The sequence below is a fragment of the Acipenser ruthenus genome, chromosome 1 (genome assembly GCF_902713425.1).
Source record: "Acipenser ruthenus chromosome 1, fAciRut3.2 maternal haplotype, whole genome shotgun sequence".
NCBI classification, from domain to species: domain Eukaryota; kingdom Metazoa; phylum Chordata; class Actinopteri; order Acipenseriformes; family Acipenseridae; genus Acipenser; species Acipenser ruthenus.
In genome coordinates, this window is record NC_081189.1 from 71,446,193 (window position 1) to 71,460,821 (window position 14,629).

A 14,629-nucleotide genomic window follows, 5' to 3' on the forward strand; every position below is an offset into this window, starting at 1 on the left:
CAGGCACTGTAGTAAATACTACTGGCAATTACACCTCCTTGAAAGTATGCTATAGTAAATTCTGAAAATTTCTATAACCACTTTGAAGTATGCATTATTCAAGGAGGTTATAGTAGACTACAGTACTAAGTACGGCCACTATAGTTTACTGCTGTATAAAAAAAATGCATTTACAGCAAATTACCACTTTAAAGTATAGTGTTTACAGCAAAATACTGGAGTAAAATGCTGCAGTAGCACAGTTCATTTTATTAAATAAATAAACCAAATCTTAAATCAGCAATAGACAATTGGAGTGTTCTGATGTAGTTAAGACTGAAGGTGGCCTCCATAAGGAAAAAACACCAGAGCCCAATGACAAGGAACAAAGCGTATTAATGTGTAGCAGGCTACTGTCGTGTTTTCAAAAAAAGGGTTTAAAGCTGCCTGACCATGTGAAATGTACGCATTGTATACTTCAGCATAAACGCCCTTGCCCTAATACTTTACTGGAGTAGGCTTTCATCCAGCTATTATTAGTCTCCTTCAGAAAATGAATTTGGGATCTAAAACTGAAATATTTGAAAACAATTGGCATTTCCTAGACTTATTTGGTAAACTGACCGTGGTTAGACGTATCAGAGTGTTGGGAATAATGTTTTAGTTTCACTAATTACAAGACACAGTACAGTTCCACTTGTGCAATTACGATACATACTCCTAACAAGAACACACACCCTTCATGTACAGTAATACAAAACAGCTCACGTCTTAACCACGATCATTCTTCATTGCAAGTACACATTTACTATCAACTGCAGCTTCAATATATTCCACTTTCGTTTTTTCTTGAGTAAACAACCTCTGAATCCCGTAACTTGAGAGAGCACTTAAATGAATAACACTTCTCTTGGTTCTTACCTCATTCACTTACAGAAACGACTTCTTCATTGTCGTAATACTAGAAGCTTTGTGTTGTCGTAATAGCAGAAACTTCGTATGAACTTTGTTCTCCTCAATGTTTCACAACGACAGTTTAAACTTGTTCCCTGTGCTATGGTGACAGTTTAGGTCAATGGACTTGTTTTATCTCCTCTTTGACGATCGTTTTGTATATGCATTTCCTTTGGGTGGGTTATTTAAAAGGTCTTCCTGATTACAAACCTGTTTCTTCGTTCCTTGCTGATAGTGTTTTGGGAATTTTAGCAATGTCACGTCTTCCGTGCTTGCGTAATCCCAGACACCACTGACCTCTGTGGCAAACAATTACAACACTGAGCAGTTACCTTGGGATTACACACCAGGTTCAGACGCATTGATTGGACTAATGTATCAGCAGGCGACGTAAGACTCACCGTTTCAACGGTGTCAGTAGTGCTCAACAGAAAAGAATGCATACAGAAAAATATTGTACCCTGGCCATGGGTTTTGGTTTTGCCCGGAGCCGTAACGAAGCATTTAGCTACCGGGGCATGCAAATATATATTTGCATGCCCCGGTAGCTAAATGCTTACCGGAGCTGGATGGAAAGACTCCATATCGTAGCTATCGGGGCATGCAATTATATATATATATATATAAAACGTGTTAACAGTGAGCAGTTACCTTGGGATTACACACCAGGTTCAGACGCACACCAGGTTCAGACGCATTGATATATATATATATATATATATATATATATATATATATATATATATATATATATATATATATATATAATTGCATGCACCTCCGGTTGAAGCAACCGGAGCTGGATGGAAAGACTCCCTATCGTAGCTATCGGGGCATGCAAGACTCCATATCGTAGCTACAAGGCAATGCAATTATATATATATATATATATATATATATATATTAGTCTTTTTTTTCTTTTTTCTTTTTTTTTTGGATGTTAGGAGTTAGGGTGGTATTTACTCGCGCATAGCTTTGAATGTTATTTCCGAATCTCTCCTTTAATATGTCTGAAGGGGACACTGTATAACTTATACTGGCCATGGCCTTTAACGTCTTAAAACGTGTTAACAGTGAGCAGTTACCTTGGGATTACACACCAGGTTCAGACGCATTGATTGGACTAATGTATCAGCAGGCGACGTAAGACTCACCGTTTCATCGCTGTCAGTAGTGCTCAACAGAAATGAATGCATACAGAAAAATATTGTACACTGGCCATGGGTTTTGCTTTTGCCCAGTGCCATAACTAAGCATTTAGCTACCGGGGCATTCAAATATATATATAAATTGCATGCACCTCCGGTTGAAGCAACCAGAGGTGAATCAACCGGAGCTGGAATGAAAGACTCCATATCGTAGCTATCGGGGCATGCAATTATATATATATATAAAACGTGTTAACAGTGAGCAGTTACCTTGGCATTACACACCAGGTTCAGACGCATTGATTGGACTAATGTATCAGCAGGCGACCGAAGACTCGCCGTTTCAACGGTGTCAGTAGTGCTCAACAGAAAAGAATTCATACAGAAAAATATTGTATACTGGCCATGGGTTTTGGTTTTGCCGGAGCCGTAACGAAGCATTTAGCTACCGGGGCATGCATATATATATATATATATATATATATATATATATATATATATATATATATATATATATATATATATATATATATATATATAAATTGCATGCACCTCCGGTTGAAGCAACCGGAGCTGGATGGAAAGACTCCATATCGTACCTATCGGGGCATGCAATTATATATATATATATATATATATATATATATATATATATATATATATATATATATATATATATATATATATATATATATATAATGTGTTAACAGTGAGCAGTTACCTTGGGATTACACACCAGGTTCAGACGCATTGATTGGACTAATGTATCAGCAGGCGATATATATATATTTGCATGCCCCGGTAGCTAAATGCTTACCGGAGCTGGATGGAAAGACTCCATATCGTAGCTATCGGGGCATGCAATTATATATATATAAAACCTGTTAACAGTGAGCAGTTACCTTGGGATTACACACCAGGTTCAGACGCATTGATTGGACTAATGTATCAGCAGGCGACCTAAGACTCGCCGTTTCAACGGTGTCAGTAGTGCTCAACAGAAAATAATTCATACAGAAAAATATTGTATACTGGCCATGGGTTTTGGTTTTGTCCAGAGCCGTAACTAAGCATTTAGCTACCGGGGCATGCAAATATATATATATATATATATATATATATATATATATATATATATATATATATATATATATATATATATATATATATATATTATTTATTTCTTAGCAGACGCCCTTATCCAGGGCGACTTACAATCGTAAGCAAAAACATTTCAAGCGTTACAATACAAGTAATACAATAAGAGCAAGAAATACAATTACTTTAGTTCAAGTAAAGTACAAGTTTGACAAACCACAATTCAATAATACAGCAGGTAATAGTGATAGTTACATAAGGATATGTTTAAATAGTGATAGTTACATCAGGATGTGATTAAATACAAAGTACTACAGGTTAAAAACTTGGCAGATTACAGTATTCTGAAGTACAGGATTAAATGCAGTAAAATAGGGGCTGATAAGAGCAAAATAAAGCACATTTACATGAAGGGTGATAGTGTCCCAGGATACAAACAGAGGAGTTCTACAGGTGCTCTTTGAAGAGGTGAGTCTTAAGGAGGCGCCGGAATGTGGTCAGGGACTGGGCAGTCCGGACATCTGTAGGAAGGTCATTCCACCACTGCGGAGCAAGGGTGGAGAAGGAGCGGGCTTTGGAGGCAGGGGAGCGTAGCGGTGGTAGAGCTAGTCTTCTAGTGCAGGCGGAGCGGAGAGGTCGAGTGGGGGTGTAGGGAGAGATGAGGGTCTGGAGGTAGCTGGGTGCAGACTGGTCAAGGCATCTGTAGGCTAGTACAAGAGTCTTGAACTGGATGCGAGCGGTGATCGGGAGCCAGTGGAGCGAGCGGAGTAGTGGAGTAGCGTGGGCGAAGCGAGGCAGAGAGAACACTAGGCGGGCAGCAGAGTTCTGGATGATATATACATTTGCATGCCCCGGTAGCTAAATGCTTATCGTAGCTATCGGGGCATGGAATTATATATATATATAAAACGTGTTAACAGTGAGCAGTTACCTTGGGATTACACACCAGGTTCAGACGCATTGATTGGACTAATGTAACAGCAGGCGACCGAAGACTCGCCGTTTCAACGGTGTCAGTAGTGCTCAACAGAAAAGAATTCATACAGAAAAATATTGTATACTGGCCATGGGTTTTGGTTTTGTCCAGAGCCTTAACTAAGCATTTAGCTACCGGGGCATGCAAATATATAATGATTTCCATTACACGAGAGTAGATGTTAAAACTTCATGCTGATTTGAACTCGGCTCTCGCCAAGATAAGCACCAACTAAGACGTAGCTTTACAGTAAACTAATGTGATCCATATGCGTCTCCATCCATTTACGTTTCCTTCCATATGATGATGTAGATATCCTTCTGTCTGGTGTTAATGGCTGAAGTGTAATGCTGGCTCCAGGGATCAGCTTATTTTGCCTCCCTGGCGCATCAGCACACACAACGGCTGCGATGCTGGCTCTGGGGATCAACCAAAGGGCGGCCTCCCCAGCGCATCAGCATGACAACCGTCTGGATTGAGCTAAGTAGGGTACATCTCTGGGGTTTTCAAGTGGGCACCTTCCATCCTCAGTGTTTCGTCGACTAGCCCACGACACCTCAAGAGGGCTCGACGGTGATTCTGGCGTCCCAGCATCACCCCCCTCCGTCCCCCACTCAACTCAGCCCAGCTTACTTACCTGTCCCCAGCCAGAATCTTTCCGTCTCAACCACAGCCAGTTGCTGCTCCTCTCTGCTGCTTCAGATAAGTTCTTCACTGTGCGACGCAACTCTTGGCCACTGAATCCGACGTCTCTGAGAAACCGGGTTGTAGAGTGTGCCACAAATCCTCGACAACCCACTTCCACTGGGTAAACCCGAACTCTCCATCCTCGCTGTTCCGCTTCAGTGGCTAGTTGAGCATACCGCAGTTTCTTCCTCTCATACGCCTCATCTACAGCGTCCTCCCATGGCACTGTTAACTCTACCAGGTGAACAAGGTGTGCTGATCCAGACCACAAGACAATATCTGGTCGAAGGTTAGTGGTGGCAATCTCAGGTGGAAAAATAAGCCGTTGACCAACATCTGCCAGCATATTCCAGTCTCTAGCAGCTTCCAGTTGTCCTGGGCGAGGATTGGTTTTAACACCTTTTCTTGTTGGTTGCTCTCCTGGGCGGAGGAATGTTGTCTTTTGTGTGTAATGTTTTGATGGAACAGGTGGCAACTTATTGGTCATGTTACGCTTGTCTTCCAATGCTAAGGCCAAACATCGCAGCACCTGGTCATGGCGCCAAGTAAACCGTCCTTGGCTAAGAGCCACCTTACATCCTGTCAAAATGTGCCTTAATGTTGCAGGTGATGAACACAAAGGACATGAGGGATCCTCTCCTACCCAGAGGTTTAGGTTCTGTGGTGATGGGAGAACATCATATGTTGACCTGATGAGGAAACTGATCCTGCTCTGTTCCATTGACCATAGGTCTTGCCAGCCAATCTTGCGTTGTTCCACACTCTCCCATCTCATCCATTCTCCCTGTTTGGCCTGGGAAATGGCCTTTATACACCTCATCCTCTCCTCCTGCTTTTGCACCTCGTTGACTACCAGCTTCCTTCTTTGAGCTGGGGCCGCCTTGTGCCATGTAGGAGGAGTTGAACTGAAACCAAGACCCCCTCTTCCATGCTGAACTTGCCCCATGATATCACCAATTCGAAGGGCAGCCTTTGCATCTTCCACAGCTTTCTTTGCCGCCCACTTTCTTCCAGTTTTCAACACAGGTGCTGCCTCCCTTACGCATTTATCGCGTGACTCTACTAATGTCATTTCCAGTCTGACCTTGGCGCACTTAAACTCCTCGGTTAGAGCAGAGACTGGTAGCTGCAGTATTCCTTTACCATAAAGTCCCACTCTGCTGAGGCAGCGTGGAACTCCCAACCATTTCCTGATGTATGAACTGATTAAAGCTTCCAGCTTCTCTACTGTTGTCAAAGAAACCTCGTACACAGTCATATATATATATATATATATATATATATATATATATATATATATATATATTTATATTTGCATATATATATTTGCATGCCCCGGTAGCTAAATGCTTACCGGAGCTGGATGGAAAGACTCCCTATCGTAGCTATCGGGGCATGCAAGACTCAATATCGTTGCTACAAGGCAATGCAATTATATATATATATATATATATATATATATATATATATATATATATATTAGTCTTTTTTTTCTTTTTTCTTTTTTTTTTTGGATGTTAGGAGTTAGGGTGGTATTTACTCGCGCATAGTTTGGAATGTTATTTCAGAATCTCTCCTTTAACATGTCTGAAGGGGACACTGTATTACTTATACTGACCTTTAACGTCTTAAAACGTGTTAACAGTGAGCAGTTACCTTGGGATTACACACCAGGTTCAGACGCATTGATTGGACTAATGTATCAGCAGGCGACGTAAGACTCACCGTTTCATCGCTGTCAGTAGTGCTCAACAGAAATGAATGCATACAGAAAAATATTGTACACTGGCCATGGGTTTTGCTTTTGCCCAGTGCCATAACTAAGCATTTAGCTACCGGGGCATTCAAATATATATATAAATTGCATGCACCTCCGGTTGAAGCAACCAGAGGTGAATCAACCGGAGCTGGAATGAAAGACTCCATATCGTAGCTATCGGGGCATGCAATTATATATATATATATATAACGTTTTAACAGTGAGCAGTTACCTTGGCATTACACACCAGGTTCAGACACATTGATTGGACTAATGTATCAGCAGGCGACCGAAGACTCGCCGTTTCAACGGTGTCAGTAGTGCTCAACAGAAAAGAATTCATACAGAAAAATATTGTATACTGGCCATGGGTTTTGGTTTTGCCCGGAGCCGTAACGAAGCATTTAGCTACCGGGGCATGCATATATATATATATATATATATATATATATATATATATATATATATATATATATATATATATAAATTGCATGCACCTCCGGTTGAAGCAACCGGAGCTGGATGGAAAGACTCCATATCGTACCTATCGGGGCATGCAATTATATATATATATATATATATATATATATATATATATATATATATATATATATATATATAATGTGTTAACAGTGAGCAGTTACCTTGGGATTACACACCAGGTTCAGACGCATTGATTGGACTAATGTATCAGCAGGCAAGCGAAGACTCGCCGTTTCAACGGTGTCAGTAGTGCTCAACAGAAAAGAATTCATACAGAAAAATATTGTATACTGGCCATGGGTTTCGGTTTTGCCCGGAGCCGTAACGAAGCATTTAGCTACCGGGGCATGCAAATATATATATATATATATATATATATATATATATATATATATATATATATATATATATATATATATATATATAAATTGCATGCACCTCCGGCTGAAGCAACCGGAGCTGGATGGAAAGACTCCCTATCGTAGCTATCGGGGCATGCAAGACTCCATATCGTAGCTACAAGGCAATGCAATTAGATATATATATATATATATATATATATATATATATATATATATATATATATATATATATATATTACTCTTTTTTTTCTTTTTTCTTTTTTTTTGGATGTTAGGAGTTAGGGTGGTATTTACTCGCGCATAGTTTTGAATGTTATTTCCGAATCTCTCCTTTAACATGTCTGAAGGGGACACTGTATAACTTATACTGGCCATGGCCTTTAACGTCTTAAAACGTGTTAACAGTGAGCAGTTACCTTGGGATTACACACCAGGTTCAGACGCATTGATTGGACTAATGTATCAGGAGGCGACGTAAGACTCACCGTTTCAACGGTGTCAGTAGTGCTCAACAGAAAAGAATGCATACAGAAAAATATTGTATACTGGCCATGGGTTTTGGTTTTGCCCGGAGCCGTAACGAAGCATTTATCTACCGGGGCATGCATATATATATATATATATATATATATATATATATATATATATATATATATATATATATATATATATATATATATATATATATATATATAAATTGCATGCAACCGGAGGTGAAGCAACCGGAGCTGGATGGAAAGACTCCATATCGTAGCTATCGGGGCATGCAATTATATATATATAAAACGTGTTAACAGTGAGCAGTTACCTTGGGATTACACACCAGGTTCAGACGCATTGATTGGACTAATGTATCAGCAGGCGACCGAAGACTCGCCGTTTCAAATTTGAATAGCAGAGAAGTAGAGGAAGATGTCATACCCTCTAACTTTTTGTCTAGCTTGTTGGGAAAGTGGTCAAAATTTCAGTTGTTTATAAAAAGTTAGAGAAAATTTTAGTTGATGCGGTTACTAAAACAGCTGTATCTCTTGATTGGTAAAAGTTATTTCTGTTTTGATTTCAGATTTGAATAGCAGAGAAGTAGAGGAAGATTCCATATGCTCTAACTTTTTGTCTTACTTGTTGGGAAAGTGGTCAAAGTAGCTGATTTGTGTCAAAAGTTACATCGTTTACAGTAAATAGAATGTTGGAAGTCTGGGAGTTTTTAAACAATGGGGAGCTTTAGAATGTTGAAAAAAGTCCCACCGAAAGAGGGCATGACGGAGGGTTTTAAGGGGAAGTGGCCCCAGTGATCTGTTCCTTAGTTTTGATGGTTAAACTATAAGGACCGTATGCACAGGAGAATTAAAAGTACTGTGAGTGTTTTGTGTTTTGTTTGTTTGTCAGCTAACTGTCATTGTTTGTTTGGCTAGACGGCTAACACGAACCGGGAGCTGTCGCTGCACGCCAGCACCAAACCCCGGACTACACTGACCTACTGTTACCTCTGTGCTTGTCTTTCACCATTCACTTGAACTAGAGCACCCACTGTCAGGAGACATGTCTGTGTCTGTGTATTGTGTGTTTAAAAAGTGTTTTATTATTTCGGGACTGTAACCCTCCTTTTGCATGGCGCAATACACATTGATGTGTAGAGCCCATGCTTATTATTTAAAGTGTTGTTGGCACGCAACCCAGCTGAAAATAAAGAGCTGTTAATTGTGAACTGTCTTGTGTGTGTTTGTTCTGGAGCACTGCATCATCACTACACCTGCACACTGCAAACCATTCCTTCACAGTAATCCATTTTTTTCATTGCCAAAATTTTAGATGTAGGGAAACCTGCTTGGGGGATGCTATTGTGTATTATCAAAGCAGCATCTGAAAAGGATTCCCTTTGTTATACTGACAACCTTTTTACAGCAAACACTTACAGAGCTGCTATTTTATAGCTTCATAAGAAAAAAAAGATTAAAATGATAGCCTTGCTCTGTTCGCTTAACTCAAACTATAAAGGAAGGCTGTGGATTTTAAAGTGGTCACAATGCAGTCAAATACCAAATTCAATATACTTTGAAGTTTAATCTTTTACCTTCAACTTACTAAACCCTCAATACACCATACACTAAGTTTTTGTCTTTTCTTTGGATACATTCCTCCCCCACATTATCATACAACAATCAGAGCCTTTTCTTGCACAACTGGCTGGATGATGCTCATGTAAGATTACAAGTGAAAAGTTAGTAAGAATCCCTTCTTTCATAGCCAATGAACAATTTATAACTTGTTAGCTGGACAGTTTATTCTGAGTTCAGGCCATGGGAAGAATGGTGTGGAGTACTGCAACGTAACTTATAAGTGACTATATACTAAGATATTAGAACGGAACATACATTATATATAAAATTGCTACTGCTTCAAATTAATTCAACAATCTCTTTCATAATTGATCAAGCTTATCCGTAGATCATTATTACGCACAGTGTTAAGCATGTTAGCTGCAAGCTGTTAGATTGTTAATATACATTTTAAAGACTGAGAACAACAAAGCTAGAACAGTAATGCTTATTTTTGTGTTCACAAGCAAGAGCATTTGACAAGAGCATTTGATGAAATGTATGCCAGTAGATACAGGGAATACATTTCTATACCAGTTTAGGATGAATGTATTTATTTTAGGTAAAGCATAACATGAGACCATACAATGGCTAATTTAATGGAATTGTATGCGTGTATAAATTACATTTATATACAGTATATATATATATAAAACTTTCAGGTTCCCAGTGCTCAAAAGCTAATTTTACACCCTGCACCAAATGACAGACATTCAAACCCCTATTGCATTGCAGTTCCCTCCATTGCAGGTTTTAAAATTAGCCTGATTAGCCACAGTGTATAAGTAACAAGTTCCGATGTGTCATATTAAACTCAAAGTAAAACCAGGAATGGATCAAACTGCTACCATCCCTGGAACACAGAGGTATGGTAAAGAACATTAATAAACCATGGTAAACTACAGTAAATGCATTGTAGAACCATGGGAAAAATGCTAAATTCCTGCGTTAAATTTACTGTGGTTAAATTTATAAGGGAACCCTTGGTATTGCACAAAGGCACTTTCTTAAAATGATACATCGTTTTTTAAGGTTATTTGAAAAAAAATGACAGTAAGTGGAAGTCCAAACTGATTAGTGTATCCTCAACCAAAGCGGTTGTATCTAACAAAATAACTTAATTAAGACATCAGTATAGGCACAAACAGTGTTTTTTTTTTGTTAATGAAAATACATGTTTGCTGTAACTTGTGTTTGTTTCAACTCAGAACTGCACTTGTGTGTTCTACTCAACGAATGGAAGTGCAAGATATATATGATTAAGTTTTATTGGCTGGCTTGTTACTGCTTCACGTACCTTCGCAGATTAGGGGATTTCCTATTACTTTAATTTTATAAAGACATACCTTCAGCACAACAACCCGTCCTGGGATTTGAATTTGAAAGGTCCCTTCCTGAGCTTGATCCGGGTAGCCAAAGGTAGCGTTAGCCAGGTCAATGCTTCCCAAGGGATTGACATCCTGTGATGTTCTGTAGTAGTACAGCTGGCACTTCTTCTCTTCGAAAACAAACCAGCGGGCTTTCCAGGCCTTCAAGGGCCCCCCAAGTTTGTTCAGGTATCCACACAGTTTTGTGGAGGAGGGTTCCATCTTAGTTTTCATGACTGGCTTCTCTTGGGCATTGCTCTGGTCCATGTGTGTGGAATCACCCTCGTTCTCCTTGGTGCTTCCCACTTCCTCTCTTGCACTGGCAGTGAGGTCATGATGATTGTCTGGGCTTGTCAGATTGGGATCAGCTGGAGGCATGGGTTTTCCGACTTGACAGTCCTGCTCCATCTTTACAGTCCTCACCATGTGTCCTCACCAGATTTCAAAGAAAAGATGTTAACTGGTTTGTCTTTGGCTATTGAAAAGAGGTGTAGTATGGTATAATCAATTTTCATTCCCTTTATTAGCTTTTCCCTGCCCCTTGTCAGTTAGTTACTTTCACAAACACCAGCTTCAGCGAGGGACAAATTTGTAAATAAAATGTTACATCCTTATTATTATTATTATTTATTTCTTAGCAGACGCCCTTATCCAGGGCGACTTACAATCGTAAGCAAAAACATCCTCACAGTCCCATGTGAGTAACAATTAGTACAAAAAAAGAAGCTATCAGCTATGAAGGTCTGCAGAAGAGGTACTAGTTTCCCTATGCTCTCTGTGGTGATTGCAGTGTCCCTTATTCAGGATTATGTTCTATGAAAAATAAAATCTAAACTTCACACAACTTTAAATTATTGCAACTTTTTTAAAACACATATTTTAATACAGGATTCTATTGTTAATGAGCACATTTGCTGTAAATGCTTTTTTTAAAATACTGTATAACATACAGGCACTGTAGTAAATACTACTGGCAATTACACCTCCTTGAAAGTATGCTATAGTAAATTCTGAAAATTTCTATAACCACTTTGAAGTATGCATTATTCAAGGAGGTTATAGTAGACTACAGTACTAAGTACGGCCACTATAGTTTACTGCTGTATAAAAAAAATGCATTTACAGCAAATTACCACTTTAAAGTATAGTGTTTACAGCAAAATACTGGAGTAAAATGCTGCAGTAGCACAGTTCATTTTATTAAATAAATAAACCAAATCTTAAATCAGCAATAGACAATTGGAGTGTTCTGATGTAGTTAAGACTGAAGGTGGCCTCCATAAGGAAAAAACACCAGAGCCCAATGACAAGGAACAAAGCGTATTAATGTGTAGCAGGCTACTGTCGTGTTTTCAAAAAAAGGGTTTAAAGCTGCCTGACCATGTGAAATGTACGCATTGTATACTTCAGCATAAACGCCCTTGCCCTAATACTTTACTGGAGTAGGCTTTCATCCAGCTATTATTAGTCTCCTTCAGAAAATGAATTTGGGATCTAAAACTGAAATATTTGAAAACAATTGGCATTTCCTAGACTTATTTGGTAAACTGACCGTGGTTAGACGTATCAGAGTGTTGGGAATAATGTTTTAGTTTCACTAATTACAAGACACAGTACAGTTCCACTTGTGCAATTACGATACATACTCCTAACAAGAACACACACCCTTCATGTACAGTAATACAAAACAGCTCACGTCTTAACCACGATCATTCTTCATTGCAAGTACACATTTACTATCAACTGCAGCTTCAATATATTCCACTTTCGTTTTTTCTTGAGTAAACAACCTCTGAATCCCGTAACTTGAGAGAGCACTTAAATGAATAACACTTCTCTTGGTTCTTACCTCATTCACTTACAGAAACGACTTCTTCATTGTCGTAATACTAGAAGCTTTGTGTTGTCGTAATAGCAGAAACTTCGTATGAACTTTGTTCTCCTCAATGTTTCACAACGACAGTTTAAACTTGTTCCCTGTGCTATGGTGACAGTTTAGGTCAATGGACTTGTTTTATCTCCTCTTTGACGATCGTTTTGTATATGCATTTCCTTTGGGTGGGTTATTTAAAAGGTCTTCCTGATTACAAACCTGTTTCTTCGTTCCTTGCTGATAGTGTTTTGGGAATTTTAGCAATGTCACGTCTTCCGTGCTTGCGTAATCCCAGACACCACTGACCTCTGTGGCAAACAATTACAACACTGAGCAGTTACCTTGGGATTTATCTACATATATATATATATATATATATATATTTGCATGCCCCGGTAGCTAAATGCTTACCGGAGCTGGATGGAAAGACTCCATATCGTAGCTATCGGGGCATGCAATTATATATATATACACTACCGTTCAAAAGTTTGGGGTCACTTAGAAATTTCCTTGTTTTTGAAAGAAAAGCAAATTTTTTGTCCATTAAAATAACATCAAATTGATCAGAAATACAGTGTAGACATTGTTAATGTTGTAAATGACTATTGTAGCTGGATATGGCTGATTTGTAATGGAACGTCTACATAGGCGTACAGAGGCCCATTATCAGCAACCATCAGTCCTGTGTTGCAATGACACGTTGTGTTTGCTAATCCAAGTTTATCATTTTAAAAGGCTAATTGATCATTAGAAAACCCTTTTGCAATTATGTTAGCACAGCTGAAAACTGTTGTGCTGATTAAAGAAGCAATAAAACTGGCCTTCTTTACACTAGTTGAGTATCTGGAGCATCAGCAATTGTGGGTTCGATTACAGGCTAAAAATGGCCAGAAACAAAGCACTTTCTTCTGAAACTCGTCAGTCTATTCTTGTTCTGAGAAATGAAGGCTATTCCATGCGAGAAATTGCCAAGAAACTGAAGATGTCGTACAACGCTGTGTACTACTCCCTTCACAGAACAGCGCAAACTGGCTGTAACCAGAATAGAAAGAGGAGTGGGAGGCCCCGGTGCACAACTGAGCAAGAGGACAAATACATTAGAGTGTCTAGTTTGAGAAACAGACGCCTCACAGGTCCTCAACTGGCAGCTTCATTAAATAGTACCCGCAAAACACCAGTCTCAACGTCAACAGTGAAGAGGCGACTCCGGGATGCTGGCCTTCTAGGCAGAGTTGCAAAGAAAAAGCCATATCTCAGACTGGTCAATAACAAGAAAAGATTAAGATGGACAAAAGAACACAGACACTGGACAGAGGAAGATTGGAAAAAAGTGTTATGGACAGACAAATCTAAGTTTGAGGTGTTCGGATCACAAAGAAGAAAATTCGTGAGACGCAGACCAAATGAAAAGATGCTGGAGGAGTGCTTGACGCCATCTGTCAAGCATGGTGGAGGCAATGTGATGGTCTGGGGGTGCTTTGGTGGTGGTAAAGTGGGAGATTTGTACAGGGTAAAAGGGATCTTGAAGAAGGAAGGCTATCACTCCATTTTACAACGCCATGCCATACCCTGTGGACGGCGCTTGATTGGAGCCAATTTCCTCCTACAACAGGACAATGACCCAAAGCACAGCTCCAAACTATGCAAGAACTATTTAGGGAAGAAGCAGTCAGCTGGTATTCTGTCTATAATGGAGTGGCCAGCACAGTCACCGGATCTCAACCCTATTGAGCTGTTGTGGGAGCAGCTTATCCGTATGGTACGTAAGAAGTGCCCATCAAGCCAATCCAACTTGTGGGAGGTACTTCAGGAAGCATGGGGTGAAATCTTTTCAGATTACCTCAACA

General features: G+C 39.4%; 1 protein-coding gene across 7 annotated transcripts in view; it reads right to left on the reverse strand.

Moving 5' to 3' along the window:
* LOC117420477 (TBC1 domain family member 2A-like) overlaps positions 1 to 13,095 on the reverse strand; it is a 40,890-nt gene extending 27,795 nt beyond the window's left edge. For 3 of the 7 annotated variants that reach the window (XM_059028948.1, XM_059028943.1, XM_059028927.1), the window contains exons 1-2: positions 12,759 to 13,095; positions 10,889 to 11,384 (exon numbers count right to left, since the gene is read on the reverse strand). The gene's annotated coding sequence lies outside the window, so the exon portion shown is untranslated. Of the gene's footprint in view, positions 1 to 900; positions 1,289 to 10,888; positions 11,385 to 12,758 lie in introns of those variants that run through there. The other 4 variants (XM_059028955.1, XM_059028936.1, XM_059028938.1 and 1 more) reach the window with 4 other exon arrangements.
* Positions 13,096 to 14,629: the final 1,534 nt, after the last annotated feature.